General features: G+C 37.8%; 1 protein-coding gene across 1 annotated transcript in view; it reads left to right on the top strand.

The window, feature by feature from the left end:
- RNGTT (RNA guanylyltransferase and 5'-phosphatase) overlaps positions 1–23,683 on the top strand; it is a 282,742-nt gene that overhangs the window by 245,581 nt on the left and 13,478 nt on the right. The gene's annotated exons all lie outside the window — the stretch shown is intronic.

Below are 23,683 nucleotides of genomic sequence, written 5' to 3'. Positions count from 1 at the left end.
CTAGATCTGCATTTTTATCTTACTGTTCCTCCAGAGAACTCAAGGCATCATGCAGGGTCCCTTCCCTATTTTCTCCAAGGTCTGATTCCATTTTGGTTTGATTCATGCATCTACATAATTTTATCTTAATATAACAGTGTCATTATTTCAGTTTCTGATTGACTAAAGTGGGCAAATGTAAACCTTGCCTTGTGTTTTGAACAGAAGATAATTGCTTAAGCTCAGGGTTCTTCAGAGAATGCCACATTCTGTAATAGACTGGAGATGGTTCTACCCTCTGTTCTCCCTGGTCAGTGGACCAATCAGATTTAAAAGATGGACAGAACTCTGAAGTGGAGGGGTGGAAAACCCTGGGGCAATTTAACTGTCAACCACAACAGAAAAAACAGACAATTGGGTGTTGGAGGGAGAAGGGATAGAAGGTGTCTTGGGCTAGGCTGGGAGAGTTCACTAGGGACTGTTGTGATTGATTCTGACAGGCAGGGTGCTGTTCCCCAGATAAAAACAGTGAAAAGTGCCATACTTCTAGATACTTTATTCCAAGAAGTCCAACAAACACAAAACAAAAATATAGTACTGCATGCAGTAATTGTTTGCAAGTGATAGCCATCACTCCCAGTAATTTTTTGCTCTAAGACTCAATTTTTAACGTAACCTTTTATCTGATGTTTAAAACATTAAAAATGGCTCTTTCTACAAAAATTAAACTTTATTTGGAATTTGCACCCCTCAAAACATGTATTTTGATACAAAGATTAGCATTGTACAATGAATAGCTATTGAAATACTACCATTTATGGAAATATTCATATCTGGCATCTTGCAGTTTTGTGGTTACTGGAAAAATGGCTGTCTCTGCAACAAATATAATTGTGTATTTGGCTTTATCGATCTCAGAAATATATGTTTTGACATCAAGGTAAGCATCCTACATGAATTTTAAAATATCAAGATATCCATATCTACCATCTTGGAAAATGGTGGCTATAGGCAAAAAGTCCAAAAGTTGGATTGTCTACTGAAAAAAATATTAAACCAATCGTGACCTGTAACACAGAGAAACAATAACATTCTGTGTGTTGGGGGGGGGGGGGAAGGAATCTATTCTGGATTCAGATAACTCTTAAAGAGGTCTGTGAACCTAGTAGTAATAAATATAGGGAGGGGGTGGATGGTGAGGTGGTGTACAATTCTCCAACCTGTGGGGCTCATTAGTGGTAAAAAGGTATAAAATATCATAACCAGAAAAAGGGGCTCAGGGGTTGTGACACTTCCATATCAGCTGTCCTATACATTAAGGACTTTAGATTAGATCCTAATCTAGATGCCATCTATAGTTGGAAACAGGGCAGGTATTCCATAGCAACAGGTGCTTTTTGGCAGTGGCACCTCATTTGTGAAATGTTTTCCCTTATGAAGCCTATAGGTTCTGTTCTATATTGGACTGTTGGATACGCGTGCAAAATATACAAAGGCTGTTGTGTTTCTCTTGTAAATTGAAGGCTAAGGCTTTGATAGGTCTTTGAAAGGGAATTTCCCCCTTTTCTGTGCTTTTTTTTATAATTGTATTGGTATGTCTAGCTTTTTACAATAAAATATTTGTTACCTGATGCTTGATTATCCAGAATGCTCAGCCTAGCCTTCTCCTTCTCAACCACCATACTCCTGTGTCTTTGGACATGCATGGGTGCACTTCCACTTTCATTTACTTCTTTTATACCTCATCTTCCTCCCTGACGGGGACCCAAAGCTGGTTACATTGTTCTCCTCTTCTCCGTTTTATTCTCACAACGCCACTCTGTGAGATAGGTTAGGCTGAGAGTGTGTGACTGGCCCAAGGTCACCCAGCGAACTTCCATGGCAGAGTGGGGATTTAAACCTAGTCCAGCAGTCTAACCACTACACAGCAATGGGTTTCTGACGGTCAGTGCAGACAGCTAATGTCATCTTTGGGTGCTTCCTTCTCGCTCAGTATGCCTTGAGCTGTCAGGAGTCAGCTCCATCAGATAAGTCCTGGGCAGCTGGCCCACTTGTCTGCCTACTGTGCCCTGTGTAGGTGACTTTGTGCCTCAGTGTCTCAGAGGGAAGAGGAAGGATCCTGCCAGGTGTGGAGGCTGTTGGCATGGCATTCCTAATGGTGTGGGAATGGGTTGCCATTGATTCCTGAGAGTATGGGGCAGGGCATAGCAATAAGCTTGAGTATCTGGCACATTTGATTAACTGGCAATCCCCAATATATATACTAATATGTATGTAGCTCTGAACTGTGTATAAAATGTGGAGATTGGAGCCATGAATGGACAAGACAGATCTTCCTACATGCATTAAAAATGTTCTGGGTTTGCAGAATCTTTAAAAAAAAAGTTCAACAGCAGCCCCTTTCCCCCACAAAAGCCAATGAAGTGTAATGGTTTAAGTTTCAGAGTAGAATCTGGGAGACCCAGGTTTGAATCTCACTCTCCCGAGGAAGCTCTTTGGATGACTTTGTTGCAGTCACACACACTCAGCCTAACTTACCTCTAAGAGTTGTTGTGAGGATAATACGGAGGCTGGAGAATGATGTAAGCTGCTTTGGGTCCACACTATGGAGAAATGAAGGAAAGTAATAAATATAGATGAAGATTGAGGGGGGGGGGAGATAAAAGGTAAGTTGTGTAGTGGGTTTTAAAGAGAGAAGGGCATAAGGAAAGATGAGCATATGGAGGCTGCCAGGAATAGAGAAAAAGGAAATAGTTTGGGGAGGAGGATACAGGGAAAAGTGAAAAACCACCTGCAACTCCTTTCAGGTTCACCACCATACAACTGGGCCCAACTCAGCTGGCACCACGCAACTGGGCCATTGGGGAGAGGCTGCCTGGAGGGGGGAGAAGAAAGATGAAAATGGGGCAGACAATGTGGTGGGAAGGAGAGAAGGAAGCAGGAAAAGGGGGGATGCTGTCGGGGGACAGGGAAGGGAAAGAGAACATGCTGGGGAAGGGGAAAATGAGATGCCCCCTTGCAAGTCTTTGTGGGTACCCCATTTGTTCCCCATGAATGCTAAACAACAAAGCATTTACTTTAATATATTTATTCTGTTTTCTGATGTTTTCAAGGATAATGTCATAAATCTCCTGGTGAGCCTATTGGCCAGATGAGTGAAATAAAAATAGGGGAAAAAATTAATCAGCACATCTTCCATACATTCCACTTGTTCCAACCCAGTGTCACTTGAGTTAAGTTTGTGCTCTCTTATCCTATGTTGAAATATTAAATGTTTGTCCCAAGTTATGAAGTAGGTGTGACAGACAGAACTAGTCCCCGCTCTGTCTTCCTCAGAAACAGCCAATGAGAGCGAGCGGAATGCTGGGTCAGTGACAGATGGAGTCCATTGGAAAGGCAGTTAGAGAAAGAGAACAGTTTTAGACGCTGCTAAGAAAGGCAGCAGAGAGATACTGCTGGCTGTAAAAAAACCTGTTCTGTTACATATTAACAATTCCCTGGGTAAGAACAATATATCTACGTGTTTCCAATTATTTACTCCTGATTTACGTATCTTGTTATATAGAAGTCTTTTATTGTTTCTGTTTTAACCCTGGTTGACTTGGAGTTGTGGCTGAAGAGACCTAAAACACACAAGCCTCAAACACACTGGTCACAAATAATAGGCCAAGTTTAATCTAAACGGTGGCAGCGTATATAAGGGAAAGTATATTCTAAGTTCCCTTTTCCCAAATGCCTTGGGTGAGTAGTTGCATGAGGGGAAGGAAATATAGGGGAAGCAAATACAGGAGTCTGTCCGTCCATCCGTCTGTCCGTCCATCTGGTGGAACCTCTAGAAGAGGAGAGCAAGGGAACCCTGAGTGGATTTAGTTCAGGGCTCTCTGACTGAAAATTAGAGCTTAGACAAATGACAGGTTGTGCCTGCCTTTAACTGCCTAGAAAGCCCCCAGACCTGTGAAGGGAGGTTTATGGTGGGTGGCAGTGTGTAAGGGGGTCACAGTAGGATCTATGATTTCTATTAAGAGAAGACTGAAAGTAGGCAGACTAATGCTACAATCCTTTGCACACTAACACATATTCATTCTATATTATGTGGTAAGCAAGATGACTTTCTTGTATAAGAGCATGATACACCTGAGAAACATATTCTGAATGTGGTTGTCTTGTACACATCAGAGCAACAAGGAGTCAATTACATTTTAATGATATGCTGTTACTGTTATTCTGGTGATTGATCATAGATGTTGCTGCTGTTTCTGCTACCAGTAATAACTCCAGTTAGCATATTTTACATGTCAGATAACATCAGCAGAGATCAATTACACTAGCAGTATTTGGTCATGTATATAATCCTTAGAGAGTTTTGTTTGTTGATTCAGTGTAATAGAGCCCCATTAGTCAGTCTAACATTAGTAAATTATTCTATATATATTTTAGGGACTCAGGGAGCTTTAACAAGAGCTCTGATAGCCCACTTCCAGCAGATGTCACTGAACTAAATAAACAGCTGGACCTTTAAGACAGCTTACTTAAAAATAATATTATAATATGTTTTCTGATTAAATACCTTTCATATTTACAAGATAATCTTATTTTAAGCACATTTGGGGAGCAATATTAAACAGGTCTACTCAGAAGTCTAATTTGGGTTTTCATATAAGTTAAGAGCATTTGCTGATGATGTGATGTTTATAGTGGAAGACCCAGTACAAATTCTGCCAAGACTGTTAGATAAGATTAAAGAGTTTGGAGATTTGGCAGGTTTTTATATAAATAAAAAGAAGTCGAAAATAATAACTAAAAATATGACTAAGAAGAAACAACAAGAATTGATGGAAGTAACGAACTGCAAGGTGGTACAAAAAACAAAGTATTTGGGAATAGAGCTGAGAGCCAAAAATATTGATTTATTTAAGAATAATTATGAAAAGCTCTGGATACAAATTGAAAGAGATATGTTAAAATGGAACAAATGGAATTTATCATGGTTAGGTCGAATTGCCACAATTAAAATGAATGTATTGCCTAGAGTTATGTTCTTGATGCAAACGATACCAATTGTTAAAAACAAAAAACAATTTGGAAAATGGCAGAGGAAGATATCGGAATTTGTGTGGGCAGGAAGAAAACCCAGAGTCAAAATGAAAGTGCTCTGTGATGCCAAAGAAAGAGGAGGTATGCAATTACCTGATCTCCGTTTGTATCATGAAGCAATATGTCTAGTATGGCTAAAAGAATGGGTGTCTTTATCTAACTATAAACTGTTAACGCTGGAAGGTTATAACAAACTTTTTGGATGGCATGCATATCTATGGTATGACAAACACAAAATGGACGCAATGTTCCAGCACCATTATTTGAGAAGAAATTTATTTTTAACCTGGCTAAAATACAAAAAGTTTATAGAACAAGAGAAACCAATGTGGATTGTTCCAGCGGAGGTGATTAATCCGAATTTGGAATATAAGGGAGAAGAATGGTTGACCTACAAAGAATTAATAAAAACTGAAAATAATGAATTTAAACTTAGACTGAATGAGGAAATATCATTTAAGTATGGCTGGTTACAATATCGTCAAATTAAAGACTTATTTGAATCAGACCAAAGGAAGACAGGCTTTAGGAACAAAAATTCAGAGTTAGAAGAACTTTTACTGGGGGACAATAATAAAATAATTTCTAAAATGTACAAGTTACTGTTAAAATGGTATACAGAAGATGAGACAGTTAAAGTTCAAATGATAAAATGGGTGATAAATTGCAATAATGAGATAATGATGGAAGCATGGGAGCAATTGTGGAAAAATACTTTAAAAATTTCAAAATGTACCAGTATCAAAGAGAATGACTATAAAATTATATATAGATGGTATTTAACACCGAAAAAGTTGGCCAATGCTAACAAACAGCTATCCAACAAGTGTTGGAAATGTAAGGAACACGAAGGTTCTCTATTTCATATGTGGTGGACTTGTGGCAAGGCTAGAGACTTCTGGTCTAAAATGTGTGCTGAAATGTCGTTAATACCCCAAAATAATGTTGCTAAGAATCCAGAAATGTTATTATTGTCTTTGCATTTAAAGGACATTAATAGAAAAGACAAAGTATTATTGTACTATATGGTAACAGCGGCAAGAACTTTGTATGCACAATATTGGAAGAAAGAAGAAATACCAGAGATTGAAGAGTGGATACAAAAATTGTTGTACATGGTGGAAATGGACAAATTAACAAGAAAATTGAGAGATCAAGATCCAAAAGAATTTTTCGAGGATTGGGGGAAATTGAGAAAACGTTTAGAGAAAAGATGGGACGTTAAAGGACAATTATGGTCTTTTGAAAGTTATTAAATAAGATAAGGTATAATTTAAATCTTTACCAATAATATTAAAATGACAAGTAGGAGACAGAATTAGTGATAAGAAACGAGGGGTTGTAGTGTTGTTGGAAGTCAATAAAAGAAAGGGGGAGGGGAGGGGGTGGGAAGCATATAGTAGGTATATGGGGAATAAGTAAAATGTAGCAATATTATGTGTATATTAACCATCCAATAAAAATCTATTTAAAAAAAAAAGAAGTCTAATTTTATTTAACTGGTTTTACTTCTTGGAACTTGTTTTTAGGATTGCAGTTTGGAACATTTTCCTCTATCTGTTCTTTAATGGAGCACTCTCCACCTCTCCATATGAATAACAATTTTATATTCAAATAAAAAAAATTTAGGCTATTATCTGTAATTCATTTGGAGATCTATGTACAGTTTATATATCAGTGAAGGAGAGTGAGAGCACTATGAGTAGATGTTGCAGCAAGTCTAAGTTACATAGGGTTGCCAGCCTCCAGGTAGTGGCTGGATATCTCCTGGAATTACAACTGGTCTCTAGGCCACACAGATCAGTTCACCTGGAGAAAATGGCTACTTTTAGGGGTGGACTGTATGGAATTATGCCATGCTAAGGTCCTTTCCCTCCCCAAACCCCACTTTCTCCAGGTTTCTCCAGCTTTCACCCCCCAGATCTCCAGGAATTTCCCAACTTGGAGCTGGCAACTCTAAAGTTACGTTATTACTACAACATTTTATGTAAAAATTCTGTCTGCCCTTTAACCTCCACTGGCCTTTCTTAAAATAAGATCTTTCCCCTAGAGCTCTGCTCTATTATACCATCCAATGTCCTGGGAATACTATCCTAAAATAACAATATTTGCTGTTAATTTGGAGTAGCACAGGCAAGTGAGCAGTGGACAGAATGACTCAGGCGAAAAAAACAGTAGCAAGAAGTTAAAACAACAAAAATGTCATCACTCAAAAAGCAAATGTTACTTATACTGGCTGAGCTGCTGAATAGATGTTTAGAAGATTGGCTTTTATAAAACAGAATCTGAGGATGTTGTTCAAAAGAATGCATTGGAATAATAGATAACTTACAAAAAGGGCAAATTTATAGATAAGTGCAGTTTTTTTATCATTTCAGCACTGCAGTCAAAATCTAGTTCATCTCTGGACTACAAAGTACAGATAGAATGTTTTGTTGGCTACATTAGCCTTCTCTTCGGAATTCTGAAACAGTTGCTCTTTTTAAGATCAGGGGTCTGGATTAGAAAAATGTGAATGCTATGAAGGACACGACCAGTGATTATCAGGATAAATGAGGTACTGAACTGTTATAGGAACAAACAGTAACAAAATGTACTTCCAAAGTGTTCAAATCATGTAAATATTAAAGAAAAATGGGAATTGCTTAGTGGTCTGGCACATCTAATAATAATTAAGTATTGTCAACTGATTTACAGCAACCTCTCATGGGGTTGTAGGAGTCATATTTCATTGAGAAGCTTCAGTGGTTTAGAAAACAAATGCCTTTTTCACTAATGTTTTTCAACACTTTTATTTATTTATTTTGCTTATGGACTGTGGAACTGTCACAGGAATTTAGATTTTAGTCCAGAATCATACAAAAAAAATATTGTGGAAGAACTAAGAATAGTCTCCATGTCTTCTATTTTGTATGCTTAATGACAAAAGCATTTTTGCAAATGGATAGGATTGGAGAGGGATGGAGATTTTACAGTCAAAAGAAACAATTCTAACAGCAGACTGTGTAATAATCTCCCAAAGGAAATAAGAAAAGACCTATTATTTGAATAATTTATAAATAGACTGGACAAAACACTCTGCATACTATAGGGGAAAACTCTAAGTTGTGGCTATGCAATTTATTTTTTTCTCCATTTTTCTTCAATATGTTTCAGAGCTTTAGCTGCAGTGTAATTATCCAAATTTTGACAGATATCTATTTGTAATACTCAAATAACTGAAAATGGCAACAACAACAAAAGTGCTTTAGAAAAATAAATTTCTCCCTGATTAAAACAGGCTGATTTGCTTAACAGCTTGTGACTCCCAAGGGATGCTTCTTAAATAAATAGCAGCCAACATCTGTCCAACATTGTTATAAATGCTGATACTGATGCTGCCTTTAACCTTTGCCATGACTTAGTAACTTTTGCAGTGAATATCACCCTAAAATGAAGGGGAAACTATCACAGCTTTGCTTTTTCTTTTTTTAGTGACCATTTTCTGTTATATTTTGCATTACTAAATTCAACAGGTATACAAATAGAAGTGAAGAATGTGTAGTAAAAAGCTGCACTTGCAGAAATATGTTGCCTTCTGCAACAGCTTACTAAATCTCAGTGTATCTTGAAATAGTAATTGCCTGACTTCCGACTGCTTTTCTTCACTATTGAGTTTGGTAAATAGTCTGAACTAATTAATACATATTTAAATTGCTCATAAAGTGACTTTTATGTTTATTAAGAAAGCCTGCAATATCTTAAATTGCCGGGTGAGGTAGAGGGGAAAGATGGCTAACAAAATTAATCATTGTACTCTAATGATTTAACAGTTTATTTTATAGTTGTTGAACAAAATAATGAAATCATCTCAGGTTTTAACTAACAGTACAATCCTATGAGGAGTTACTCCAGTCTATGTCCATTGAATTCACTGGGTTTAGACTAGAGTAACTCTTCTTAGGATTGCATTACTAAAATAGTGCATCTGCAATCTACAGAGGCAGAATGCTGGACAAAGAAAAATAATTGGTGTGGCATTTTTTCGTTTGTTATTGTACAGTGATTTTTTTCCCCACTAGAAGCATTTCCGCATGTCGATAAGCTAATAAAGAATGAATGCTTTCAGGGTCAGTAGCTAAAATCAATTGATTTGTAGTAACCCTGAAATATTGTCTGTGACAATCAATGATGGTAGTAGAGAAAGGTACACTTAAGTTTGAGATATTTACTACATTTGGTTTAGAATAATAATTATTAGTAAGCTAAGATCCAAACTAGAAGTAATTGTCACAGAGTCTGGCTGTGCTTGAGGAAGAATATGGGAAGGATTCGCTGGTCACTCAGTAAGCTTTATCACTAAGAAGGCATGTGGCCCCACTCTCTCAAGTCCTGGCCTAGCTATGTAAGAGTTCTACGATCGGTCATATGATCCTAGGACATGTTGATCCCGAGAAAGGGGCAAAGGTAGGAATTCCCTCCTCTAGTCTTGCAGTGTTTCCTGAGCCACCCCAAGCAATGGAGCAGTTTCTAAGGCAAGTTTGCCCAGTTCCTCCTCCTAACTGCAGTAACTAGTACCCCATAGCAAGAAATTCTCCTGGCCCTCAGCAGAAAATTAGAGGGGACGTGCTGGAAAAACTGGGGAAAAGACAGTTAAAGCAGACTCCTTCTAGCTGTAGGAGCCAATCCAGAATGTGTTAGTCTGTCTATCCAAAAGGATGATGGATGGAGTAGTGAATGTGATAATGCCACATATGATGATAGTTTAACTTGAAATATATCTCTCTGGCACGATTGAAAACTTTCAGAAGCAGAACACCAAAGTACTTAAATGCTGAATGGGCCAATGAGTTCTTCCTCCAGTTTCTCTGTCAACTGCAAACCCGGAGTATGATAATATGCTTCTCCGAGTTCATAAAAAAAGAAGTCTACAAGTCCTCCTGAGTCTTAGTGTTCCAGGATACTTTAGTGGAAATGTTGAGATGTCCAAAATTTGAAAATGAAACTTAAAAAGGCTAATATACCTTATAAGTAAGACTTCCTCTTTTACCTCTTAGAGCACTGTAGGGGCACAATACTTCATGCTTCAGACCACAGAAGAGGATGATAAATCTGTTAAATGGGCTTATCTCTTCTGGAATAAGCTCTTTAAAAATGTTTTCTCTCTTCTGGATTAAGCTCTTCTATTATTGGTCCCAGAAATCTATAAAGAGAAATCCCAGTCATTGAAAGCTATATTTTGTTCACTTTGTTTTTCATAAGCACTTGTCACATGGACATTTTGGTTCCTTTCTCTAGAATAAAAATCCTACTGACACTTTATGATTATCAATGAAGGTTAATTGCAAAAGGCTTAAGACTTGCATCTCATGGAGAGTTTCTGTTTATAGAAGGATTTCTGTCAGCATTGTGTGATATTCTTACCTCCCCCTCCTGCTGCAGTCCAAATATCCACTGAAATGCTGCTCCTGGGAGGAAAGGACAGCCCAAGAACATTACTTTGGGCTGCATCAGAATGGGGGAGGGGGAGGAAGTTGTGCTGTGCTAATGGAAATACTTCTGTCTGTAGAAACTCTGCAGGATCGAACCCAAAGTATATTTCTGGCAGTGTGTTGCTTGTTAATCAGAAGTACCATTATGCTGCATCATGTTGTAATTGTTTCTACAGTTCAGAAGCATTTGCTTTGATATTCCAAGGAGCAAGGAGAAATCTAGGTAAACTGGTAAAATTTTTTATCACTCAATTATGATCCATAGGTTTCACTTTTATATTTTTTTATTTAGGTTATGCTTGATAAACAGTTACAAATGTAATAAAGATAATTTTCATACAGTCGTATTGATACATCTATAAATATATCAAGTGAGTATTCCTTATAGTAGGTTATTTAACTGTCATGAATCATGATACAGTCTTCAGATTTTAATTAAAGGCTAATAACTATAAACCTTCAGTTTTTTCCTATGGGTTATCTAAAGACTTGACATTATTATTGAGAAATCCTTGTGTGAGTATAATTTAATATATCAGTTTTGGAGTTGTATTTCTTTTTTGTGATAATCAGGTTGTTGTGTCCACTATCGATATGAGAGATGGTATTTAGGGTTTGCTTCTTTATAAAAGTGGTTTTAGAGTCAATTATTTTATCTATAATAAAGATGATTTTCTATAATAAGTTTTTATAATGTCAAATCTTTAGTAGCTTTAATTTCAGATAGTGATAGGAAAAATGATGATTTTATAACAATTATCAAAACTCTTGCTGCCATAATCCTTCATTTCCTTTTCCCCCTTCCACTTCCCCTTTACTTTATTCCCTCTTCTTCCCCTTGATACTAATGTCTAGGTTGATTGGTTAGTAAGTATTTTTACTTATTGATTAATAAATGATTAACTATTAACTACTGTCAATAGAGTCTGGATTAAATTAAATTTAGAATCTGATGTTTATGCTAAGCAGTTCTCTATAGCCCAAGGGTGTTAACACTCTTCAGGCTATTGGTATTTAGACCAAACTAGAAAAATGTAAAAAAAAAAGCGAGGGGCCAAATAACGGTGAGCTCCGTTCCTCCGTTCCCCATACCTCTATTCTTGTGTGAGGTTTATTCATTGTACAATCATAACATTTTTACATATCATTTTGGTTTGTTCTTAGCTTCCTCGTTGTGTCCCACTGAGATCTTACTTCCCTTGTTTGGTGATGGGAGGTTAGGCATTTTTCTCTTCTGTGTAGATTTGTCATAGTTCATAGGAGACTCCATGCTGAGGCCCTGTAGAAGTAGCCATCCAGATTCCTGGTCTGTAGCTTGGCAAATGGTATCTTGTATTTTTACTTGAAGTTTCATGTAGTTTGTCCATTTATATTTTATTTGAGCTTTTCTCATTGCTTCCATTGTTGATCCAAGTTCTCTTCTTTTATTTAGGACTGTGGGTGGCAAATCTGTAAGTATTAGGATGGGTGATCCTTTGTAAGGAATCGAGCTTTATTTCTTGCTATTTCCAGGATTTTTTTGTGTCTTCCAATCTGGAAATGTAGCTAAAGTGTCTCTGAGTTTCTTATTTTTTGAGGTTTTTTTGTGCTCCCACTTGGAAAGACTTAGTGATCAGGGGAGCTACTCCCTTTTCGAGTTGCAAGTGTTGTGCCAGCCATGACGCTAGAAAAGAGAGTAGGTCTACGTTTAAAACTGTTCACGCTTCAAAGCCTCTAAATTTAAGGTTTGATTGTCTTGTCGAGATCTCCATATTTAGGTTTCTTTCTTGAAGAATTGCAATTCAAGTAGTTCAATTTGAGTAGTTCAATCTAAAATGTGCTTAATTCCAGTGCACATTCAGCATTTTGTGTTGCTTTGTCTAAAGCTGTTTTTATTTCTGTTAGTTGTTCCATTAATGGCTGGAACAAGGTTGACTTTTTAATCTGTTAATTTTTGTTCCTTATGGGCTAATAGCTTGATAAGCATTGAATCAACAGAGATGGGTAGACTGATCTTTTCCCTACTGTTTTTGTCCATCATTTTTAGTTGCTTCGCTTTCTTTCTCTGCCACTTGTGGGGTTAGGAAGAAATCCTGCAGCCTTTTAGAAACATTTAACTTTGCTCTTTTCTGTATCTTATTTGCCCATGTTCTTTTTCTTTTTTTGAATTTCAGTTCTGTTATGATAATTTGCAATGAGGAATTAGGTCTAGGAAGGATGGAGCTCTCTTTCCAAGCATCCTTTCCCCTTGGACCTGGCACCACTCACCCTATAGGTTTCACTTTTGAGACATTTGAGTGCTTGAGTTTGTGGTCTTTTGATGTGGGAAAGTCATAATTGTGCCTTTTGCACTGCAAATGCTACAGTGAAGTGTGTTTATACTCTGAGCCTAAAGTGTAGATCTCATCAATGTGCATCTTGTCACATTCTTTATTGTGTTACTTGGGACAAGGTTGACTTAAAAGTGTTAATGAATCTTAATCACTTGATTAAGTGCAACAGGATATCCAACATTCTTCACTGCTATATTCTAGATCTTATGTTGCTGCAGGAGATAGACCACTGACAAGATCTCACCATTTGAAGACTATTACATAGCCTTTGCTTTCCCAAAAGTGCAGTGTTGCCATAATCTTTGTTTAAAATTTTCATACTCATGGCTTCAGAGTACATATGGAGATATTACAATCCGAGAATGAAAAATTTCTCCTATCACTTGGTGAACACTTATTCATGTATAGATCTGATAGTTTAGTAAGCTGAATTTGGCACTCATATCCATTAATCCGCAATGTTCGCATCAATTCATTTAAATGCTACATAAAATGGTTCTGTTTAGGAGACCTTCTGAGGGGTTTGAAGTGCTCTAGCTTTGATCAAACTGTCACAATTAGAGATGGGCACGAACCGAAATATGAACCAAAATTCAGCACGAACCAGGCCAGTTTGCGGTTTGCGAACCAGCGGTTCATCAGAGCCCATTTCTGACGAACCACCATGAACTTTAGGCTGGTTCGTTTGGTTCATTTTTTGGTTTGTCACTGCAGACAGCCTGGTGCCGATCAGTTTCCTAGGCAACTGGGGATGGACTTCCTGCAGACCTTCTGCTGGCCTGGAAGTAGCCTTCTGATGACCTGGAAATGACCTTCTGCTGACCCGGAAATAGTGATTTGCTGGCCCGGAAGTCACATTTTCACAACCAAAACAAATGGATTCGTGAACTGGGGCAGGTTCATGAAAGTTTGTGGTTCGTGAAATGTGATGAACCATGAACCGCGCCGTTTGTTTTTTTTCCCATTTCATGCCCATCTCTAGTCACAATCTATGTCAACTGGTTTTAATGTATTTCTATTGTACTTTTTCTATATTGGCTTGAGGACAGTGTGTGTATGATCGCAGCGAAATAAAGTTATTTTAAATTCAGTAATTCTCCCAAGGTTCCAGAAGAAATAATTTTGGGATGAAATAAAGTTGTTATTAGAAGCTGCTAAATCAATGAACTAACTGCACATAAAAAAGCAATCTAATACAACAAAGCAGTGTTGTTATTGGAAGTAAAAACTACAGATGGCTACCACAAACAATTCAGTAGTATAATGATATACCAACAAGAAGGTAACTTGAAGATCTAAAGGTTTTGAAATTTCTAAGAGCAATTGTTTGTCTAAACTGTAGTAATCATGTATTTGTGGGATCTATCTAATTTGCTAGCTAGGCACCTTAAAAAAAGAAACGAAATTGAAAGGACTCATCAAAATGCTTATTATACTAATAAAATATTGGGGTTTCTGCTAATAGCAGCACCTTTCTTCAACACAAGCCTTATTATTGTCTGGTGGAAGAGGTTTGTTCGACCTCTGTTGGAAACCTCCTTGCTTAAAAAAAAGCCTCCTCTGCTAGTGAACTGAACCTTAAATTTGCTAAATTTTAGCAGTAGCCATAGCTATCAGAGCAGCTTGTATTAATATTTACCTTGGGAAAATAGGAGTGTGGTCACTGATGCTGGAACGCAACTGGGTCCTGGAACTAAGTATTAGACTTAGTTAAAAAGGAGTTATAAAATTGAAAATCACAGCGTTTCAGTTTCTGATGGCTGTTTTGGTGAAGTTTATAAGCAGTTACAAGATGTGTTAACTCCATACTTAATTAATTTTGTCAATGATATTGAATAATGTGTTTATTGAAAATATTTATTAGCTGCCTTTCTACTTTAAAGCACGTGACAGCTTATAATGTGAAAACAACAATAATAAAAATACAAAAAAAATGCCTGTAGTAGAAGAATGGCTTTAGCAGAGATAATGTGTCTTAAAAATGACATCAAGCAAGGCTGGTATTTCTTCCAAAACCCAGTAAGGACATTATGCATTTGGGCTGTTATTAATCCATAGCACTTCTTAATTGAGAAGCCAAGATTTTTGCGGATGAATTGTCAAACACACTGGACAGCTTGTTGGGTAATTATGTTGTGGGTGACCAAAGATAGATCATATCCAGTAGGCAGATGTCAGATACAATAGTCACCTCTTAAACTTTATTACTGTATTAAACAAAACAAAATTTAAAACCTTGAAATTATAAAAGCTAGTTGTAGTACAAAAATAGAGCAGGAACTGGTAGATTTAAATGTTCTTGTGTGTATAAATTTTTAATGTAGATAGCTTTAAAAGGGGGTTAGATTCATGGAGGAGGGCTCCATTAATGGCTACTAGCCATGGTGACTAAAAGGAGCCTCCATGTGTAGAGGCAGCAAATCTCTGAAAACTGGTGCTCAGAAACTAGGTTGCCAGATCCCCCATAGGGCACACTTCGGGATGTGGCAGCAGGTACTCATCCTCTGCCCATGTGCTTCTATGCTACCCCAAATTATGTCATTTCCAGCGCTGTGCATGGCTGCTGCCTACCCTATTTCCATGTGCCTCCCCCACCTGCCAGGTAAGCAGCAGTGGAGGGTGGGGGAATCCCCTGCTGTAGTGGGGGTCCTGACAGCCTTGTGGGAGACAACTGCAGGGGAGGGCCTCAGCCTCTATGTTCTGTTAGCAGGGCCACTGTGTGAAACTGGATTAGATGGACCACTGGTCTTATCTAGTAGGCTCTTTTGTGGTCTTATGTTCCCTTATAGACGGAGCTACTTTAGTGGTGTAAAGAGCCATCAAATTGCAGCAGACTTATGGCAAGCTTGTAGGGTTTTCAAGGCAAGAGACGAACAGAGATGGTTTGCCATTGCCTGTCTCTGCATACTGACCTTGCACTTTCTTGGTTGTCTCCCACCCATGCACTAATCAGGGCCAACCCTGCTTCACTTCTGAGATTTGACAAGATCAAGCTAGCCTGTGCCATGGTTTGCCATTGCCTGTCTCTGCATACTGACCTTGCACTTTCTTGGTTGTCTCCCACCCATGCACTAATCAGGGCCAACCCTGCTTCACTTCTGAGATTTGACAAGATCAAGCTAGCCTGTGCCATCCATGTCGGGGAGAGCTGCTTTACATAGTCTGTAACATGCAGTAATACATCCTCAAAATTACAGTGGCATGGATCAGTATAACCAGGCTGGCTGAGTGTAAACTGGAAGCCAGTTTATGAATCAGGTGTAAGTGAAAGAATACTTCTAGCAACAACACAAATGTAATTTCCATCAAAAAAGCAAGGGCCAGAATTATCGCCCCCTGACATTCTACCTGGTTTGTCAGCAATAATTTTACTCCAATACTGGTAAAATAACATCCCTTGAGCTGTCCACTTTCACAACCAGCATCATCTTTGCCTTGTCTGGATTCGACTGCAGCTTGTTCCCCTTGAGCCACGTGACCACAACATCCAGACATTGGCCTAGGGCAGAGATGGCAGCTTCTGACAACGTATATAGAACTGAGAGTCATCATTTTGCCCCAGTATTAATGCTCTCCTTTGATTCTTCGATAGATTCGTGTGGACTTTTCAAACAACTCAAGTGAATGGAAGTTTCTTTAAACGATAATTTAATTGTGACAAACATTTAATACCAAAGTAAGAATTAACACATTAGATTCCCATTTTTCCCATTGGCCAAAAAATTACCAAGTAGGACTACCCAACTTTTCTCCCTACCACTTTTTGTTCTAATAAAGCTATGAGAATTTTGAAATCATGGTCCCCAAAGTTAGCTTTTGCAATTTCTCTTTTAATTATTCTATATTACCCACTATTTTATGATAAAGAACTGTTAAACAGTTGAACCTTGTGAAAATAGGGATAAAACAGGCTTTGAACTGATTCCCTGTAACTTTGTACTTTAGACTAATACGTTTGCTCTTTTTGTTATAACTTACATGGATTCCTCTGTTCTGTTTATAACGTGTATAATTTTTCAGTGCAGTTTAACTTTATGTATTGTGAATATTTTTTTTTCTTTTTGGTCTTCTCTCAGTTTTTAAACTAATTTTCTACTTTTCTTCCTCTTAATCTTTTCTTGATTGCTCGTTATTCTCAGTTAGCTATTTTGTTTGTTAAAAAATCAGTAAAAATTAAAGTGACAAAAAGAGACAATAAGCTGTAGCAAGTAGGTATAGCAATAGCTCCATTGTAACAACATCTGCTCCTTGAAGAATGCAATTATGCAAGCTTTACAGAGCTCTGATACAGGATCAGAATAACATTGATAGAGGAGGAGATAAGTGGAATTCCATGTTGTAAGGGATTGCTTTGCTTTACTTTTTTAACCCCTGAGGTGCACTTTCACAAGAATAAACACCCAGTCCATACTTTTCAGTGCCTTAATCTTGGTAAGGAATATTTTTAATAGCTATTATCACCAAAATTTTATGAGCATCCTAGACATCCCTACAACAGTTACAAGGATATATTTTAAGGCCTTGTTCACACCTGTTTACTCTAGCTAAGTTTTTAGTTCCCTCTGCTGGTCTAGGCATAAAGTATTACACCACACCAGATATTATACCTCATATTGTTAGCAGCCATATCCTCCCTCACACTGAAAGAACAGCTTTTTCACCCATGTGCTTCAAGCACCAGCCATCATGCCTGGCTAAGCAGAAAGGTTCCCATCTCCAGCTGGAGACAGAAAAATACTGGAATGTGAGTCATGAGGCAAGACGGACTATCAGCCCCACACCTTGGCTATGTGCAAAAATTTGAGACAAAAGAGGTCTCCCAGAAGCTCTTGCTTTATCTCATCCATACCCTTCCAAATTTCCCCTTATCCTCTTTCCCTCTCTGGGCTATTCAGCAACCTGATAAGTCCTTCCCATCCAAATATTGCAGGTCACTATCAATCACTATTTTTACCTATAGTTCCAGATATGCACAATCATAACTTTCCCAATTTTATTGTCTAACCTCCAGAGACAACCATTACGCTATTGTTTTGGGGCAGAGATGTCAGTTTTGCCCCAGGATACGTTTTGCAGTATAATTGGACTCTCCAGCCACGTGCTCAGTGTATGTGTTCTGAAGCCATGCATGCACCTTCAGATACGTCTGAGCCCTTCCCTCTTCTCTCCATGAAGTGCTAGTTGTCTTCACCGCTGCCTCTATGGAACCTTCTTCTTTTTTTTTGTAAATTATTTTTTATTAGATTTTTATAATGGGGAAAGGGATTACAACAAACAAGAACAAAGATTTCAATAGCAGATTCGTGCACAAGGGATATATCCATCAATCCATAAATATAGAAAGCCACTGCATAACCAATTAATGCCCCTTACACCTTCAAGCTTCCCTTTTAATCTCTCCAATCATTATTTAATTTCTATGCTTTTTTATCCACTTACTCTATTTCTTGTTTCATTTCTAATAATTCTTTCTTTTGTATATATTATGCATAAGTCCCATTTCCAATCCCATGCATTTTAGCCAAAATTGTTAATCCATTAATCATTCCAGGAGTAGAAGATAGAAATAGAAAGGTAGAAGATATGAGCAGTAAGATATGTGATCCTTATTATATATCAATATAAAAAAGAAACATTTTTATTCCAGTTTTCCCTCATTCTTTCATCTATTTTATCCAAGCCATCAAAACTTGTATATTTAAATTTTCATAATAGTGAGGCTGCGAACACCAAATAGGTATTTGGCTTAAACACTAAATTATATTCTAGAAAGAATAGCTCTTTCATCTGTTTTATCCAAGCCATCTAAGCTTATATATTTGGATTTTCATAATAGTGAGGCTGGGAAGAACAGATAAGTATTTAGCTTAAACACTAATTTATATTCTAGAGAGAATATCTATGGTCTAGGAGTAATTGAAGAACTCCAAAGACCCAATTGTCACATTATCACTAGTCCTTTAACAGTGAATATACAATATCTAACATGTTATAGAACATCTAAGCTTTCAGTAAGTTTGTGTTACATATCATTAAACATAGAGAGGTAACCTAAGTCATAATCTATGTTTCTCCTTCTTTCTCTCTTTCAAAATAACAGTAGTGAAACCAGAAGGTTCTACAGCTCCATCAATCCCCCCCTCTCCTATCCCTTCAGAGCACATACACAGTATAACAGGTTAGAGAGAACAGATAAAGAAGTTAAACGTATACTATTGGATCATAATCTGGATTTCATTCTCGTTTTTTTCTTCTTCCTGTAAAATGATACATCAAGTCCTTTTCCCGTCTGCATCCCCATAGGCGGCTTTTCTTGTTTTCTAACCAATTCTGGAGGAGGTCAGTAAAAATGCTGCTATTTCTCTGCTCCCCTTTCCCCTCTCTTGCTTGTGCCTTGTATCTTCACAGAGACATACTGGTATATTCCTCCATTTTGTAGACTGGATTTTTCCTCATTCCACTCTAATTTTTTTTCAGCTAGGTCTACCCCTTAGACATTTCTTCTGCATTATAGTGTTTTTATCCACTTCCACTCCAAGTATCTCATCTGCTTTAGTTAGTAATTCAGTCATCAATTTAGCAATTTCTTGCAAGTTGGAAAATATTTCTTCTGGGAAAGCCATTTCAAAGTTACTTATAAATGTTGTATCCAAACTCTCGTCAAAGTGGTGAAAAGCTTTGCTTTTACTGTTTTATGTTTTCAAAGATTTATTGCTTTCCAGCCCTCTGCTGGGAGAGTTTTCTTTGCAATCACTCTTCTGTGTCTAACTCCTTCCTCCCAGCATTCGCCCAAGGCAGCCGCCTCGTAATCAAGCTGGTTAGCCCTCATAAAATCATAAAACAATCTTCTTACTTGGTGGGAAGTCTTATAGGGTCACTTTGCTCGGTCTTCCAGTTGTGTTTGTTTGTCTTATCAGGAATCTGCTTTATTTTCACTTTAGTTTATTTTTGCTTGTCGGACTTTCGGCTTTTGCAGCTTCGTAGCCATATTGGCTTCTTCCTTGGTCCTTGCTTTCCAAACCGGCATGGGGGCTTCCCAGGGGTTGCCAATCCCCTTGAGCTCCTCCACCTTGTTCCAGCCTGCCCCCCTCTCTGTGGGGGGGGGGGACTTGGGGGCCCGAATTCTCGAGTCCCAAGGAACCAGGGAGATCATGGTAGAGAGCTCGTAACTCAACTGCCGTGCTTTCACTGCTCCATCCCAGAAGTCGGAACCTTCTTCTTTAAGACTGGTAATTATAACCCTTCCTGAAACAGCTTTCCCTTTTCCTCATTGATTTTCTAGTTAGATTTCTGAGTATGTGCTGCAAGAGCTCTTTTACTGCTCCTTTAATAAAAAGTGCTCCAGTTGAACATCCACCTATTTATTAGAGAGTTCTGTAAGGGAACAATCCTGGTATATATTTGTAGAGATCCTGCTGGTTACTCCCTCTTGCTGCATCTCATTGTATGCTAATTCCCCCAACTCACAAGGAGACCTTTCCCTTTTAGGTAACACTGTATATTAATCCATTTTTTCACAATGCTTATTTATAATGTCTCTCATGTGCATCTTCTGCTTCCTACCTCAAGAATCTATCTTTCAAATTCTATGATAGTTTGCCAGGATAAAAGTTTTGGTGGCGTTTACAACATTTGTACTGTTTACTCTGATTTAAAACAGTGTCCTATCTTGATAAGATACCAGTATCTTAGTGATTGTAGATTTTCTAGCATTCATTTTTTTCATTATTGTGTTTAACAGTACTGGCACAATGCAGACTTTCACATTGTGTTTTTTTTTCTTTTTGCACTTCACAGAGTTGATAATGTGTGGTGTGTTATACTTTGACTTGGGTTCTTGGTAGTTTGTCTCACCTCCATTTAAAAATATTTACACAAGGAAACCACTTTCCTAAAAATGGCTTCCATTTACACCCTGTTTAAACTCTAGTGATGCATAAAATAGGCATATGCATGGGTAGATATAGTGCAGTGTGGATGTTCATATGAATGTGCATTCAACCACTCATCTATTGAACAACATACACATTCTAATGTGCCTGAAATGCACCTCCAATTTAACCTCTGCTTCTGGCTCAGGATACGTGTACTAGTTTCCTCTTTGGGACTGAGTTATTGAAATTGCTTAACAGATACATAATCTTAAATTTAAAAAAATATATACATTCAACATATTGCATTGCACTTGCAGCATAATCTTAATCATAATGCAGTTAACACACACACACAGAGCAAGCTGTTTGTCAACCAAGCTAAGAACTAATATATTGTGGGTGGAGAGTGTGACTTGAAATCACATTTAGCAGTAGAGGTGATATATTGGATAAGGGCAAAGACTTTGGAAGCAGCTTCAGCTGCTTCCTTTGGAAGGCTATCAAGGACTCATGAGACAGGGGCTAGAATAAAAAAAATTAATATAATGGCACCACAGAATAGTTTAAAATGTTACCAGCCAACACATCTTAACATATACACACTTGGCAATATTTCATACCACATTCCAAAATAACAGTGGGGCAAGTATACTTTCTGAGCTAACTATTAATCTTTTCGAAGAAAGCACGTGACCAAGCAGTGTAGGTAGTCTCTTATGTAAAGAAAATGCAAATCTTAATATATATGCTTATACTCTAACAGTGAAATCCTAAACAGAGTTATTCCAGTCTAAGCCCAATCACTTCAATGGTCACAGGCCATTGTGCTTCGGATTCCACTGTAACTGTGCTTCGGATTCCACTGTAAGAGAGCAGTCTCTTGAGCAGATGTGTTTAAAATCTACTCAGGTCTACCAAATTTAGCTTATTCCCAGGGAAGTGTTCTTAGGATTGCACTACAATTGTGTAATAGCTAATAGAACAGAGGGAGTCTTCAGATTATGGCATTAAAATAACAAAGGATTATCTGAAATGGGTCACTTAACTACATCATTTAGATGGGACCTAGAACAGGTATGCTTTCTTCAAATTCTTTGTTCAAGGCCTCTCAGAAAATCGGTGATAATGCATGATTTTGAGGCATTCCATAGCTTGGGCAACTTTTATAAACATGTATATTTCCTCAGCAGCCACCAGGTAAAGATATATTTATTTTGTGATAAGTCCTGGTTCTACCTGTTTTTTAATATGTTCCACATGGGTAACCAGATCCAACCACCATACTCCTAGACCTATAATCCAAGAATAGCATATGAGTTTTTAGTAACATCAGACATAGAACTACCATAAGCATATATCTTCCAGGTAATTAGTATTTTTCATTGATAGGAGGAGGATGTACAGGCATAATCTAGAACTCACTCCCCTTGAGGTCCTAGTCAAAGAAAAGGCTAACTAAGCCCCTCATTATTGGGAACACATAGACTCAAAGTACTTATATCACTTGGGAGTGACTGGTAGGCTAACAAGGTTTCTTGTCTCCCCAAACAGAATGTTCACTATTTTAAAAGAAAAGTTTATCATGTCAGACAGTCATTTATTAGGCCAGGTATTAACAATCATAGGCCAAGATTAATCATATTTTCTGGCTTGTTCAAAATAGAACCTTTTTTGTATCTCCCACGCAATAAATCCATATGCTTCCAATATGGGGGGTGGCTTGCACATTTCCTGGGTAAAGGAGATGTGAAAGCTTTGCTACAGATGAGACAGAAATAGAGATAAACAGGAAGTGTAGGACATCTGCGACCAAACTTGCTATAAAAAGTCAACTCAGAGACTCCAACATGTGTAGAATGCCATAGCTCATTTGCTATCAGGAGCTAAGTAGAGCATGCATATTACTCCAATTCTGCAGTCAGTCCACTGGCTACCTATCAATTACTAAACTCAATCCAAGGTTTTGATAATCACATACAAACCCACTCATGGCTTTGGCCTCTCATATCTGCAGGTACATCTCTCCCCCTATGCTCCACTACGTCAGCTTCACTCATCTCAACAAGGCCTTCTGCAAATACTGCCTGTACACACTCTTTCCCTTTGGTAGTGCCCACCTTATGGTCTGCCTGAGGAGGTTAGGAAGGCTCACACTCTACTCGTTTTCCACCTATGCACGACCAAATTATGCAGGAAGGCCTTTTCTCTCAGGTCATAGGGCTGTGGCATAAGAAATGGTTCAAAGAGATGCCTTGGTAAAAGGACAGGGACTATAGACTATCCTACTGGGTACTGTCTGTTGATGTCATTGAAGATGTCATTTTTAATTACCTATGCTTTTTTTCAGCAACATTTCTGTGTTCGGATTTGTGTTTGTTTTCAGATTTCTGCAACCTGTACCCTATTGTATTGTATGTACTGAATGTCCTAGCTATTGTTCACTGGCACTGTGTAATCCACCTTAGGTCTCAATGAGAAAGGCAGACTACAAATAAATATTCAGGCAAGCAAGCCTGGATGAAGAAAACTCTCTTAACCAGTAATTCTGTCAAAAGCTTTACTACCCATGTACATCAGCACTAGGGAGGCAATGTTTTTTAATGATTTCTATTAGTGGGAATGAAAATCATACACCTACAGTTACGTATAAATGTCCTCAATATAGCAACAGACTTCTGAAAAGTTACTGCAGATGTGAGGGAAGGGAGAGAAGAAAAAATATGCCTTGTTAGGCAGATATGCCTATTTAACAGAATGGGGAAGAATACAAAATACCTCCATTGAGCAACAGACCAGCACCAAGTACATCGTCAGACAGATTGGTACTTTGGAGACAAGATGAGCTTTAACAAGCTGATCAACACTTGAAAGAAGGAACTGATGAGTAATAGCTCAGTATCTTGTACAATAGCAAATTAGGCTACATCTCTGTGTCTTTAAATAAGAAATAATG

The sequence above is a fragment of the Eublepharis macularius genome, chromosome 1 (assembly GCF_028583425.1).
Source record: "Eublepharis macularius isolate TG4126 chromosome 1, MPM_Emac_v1.0, whole genome shotgun sequence".
NCBI classification, from domain to species: domain Eukaryota; kingdom Metazoa; phylum Chordata; class Lepidosauria; order Squamata; family Eublepharidae; genus Eublepharis; species Eublepharis macularius.
The sequence above is the reverse complement of the archived record's forward strand: the minus strand, read 5'-3'. Positions and strand labels throughout refer to the sequence as shown.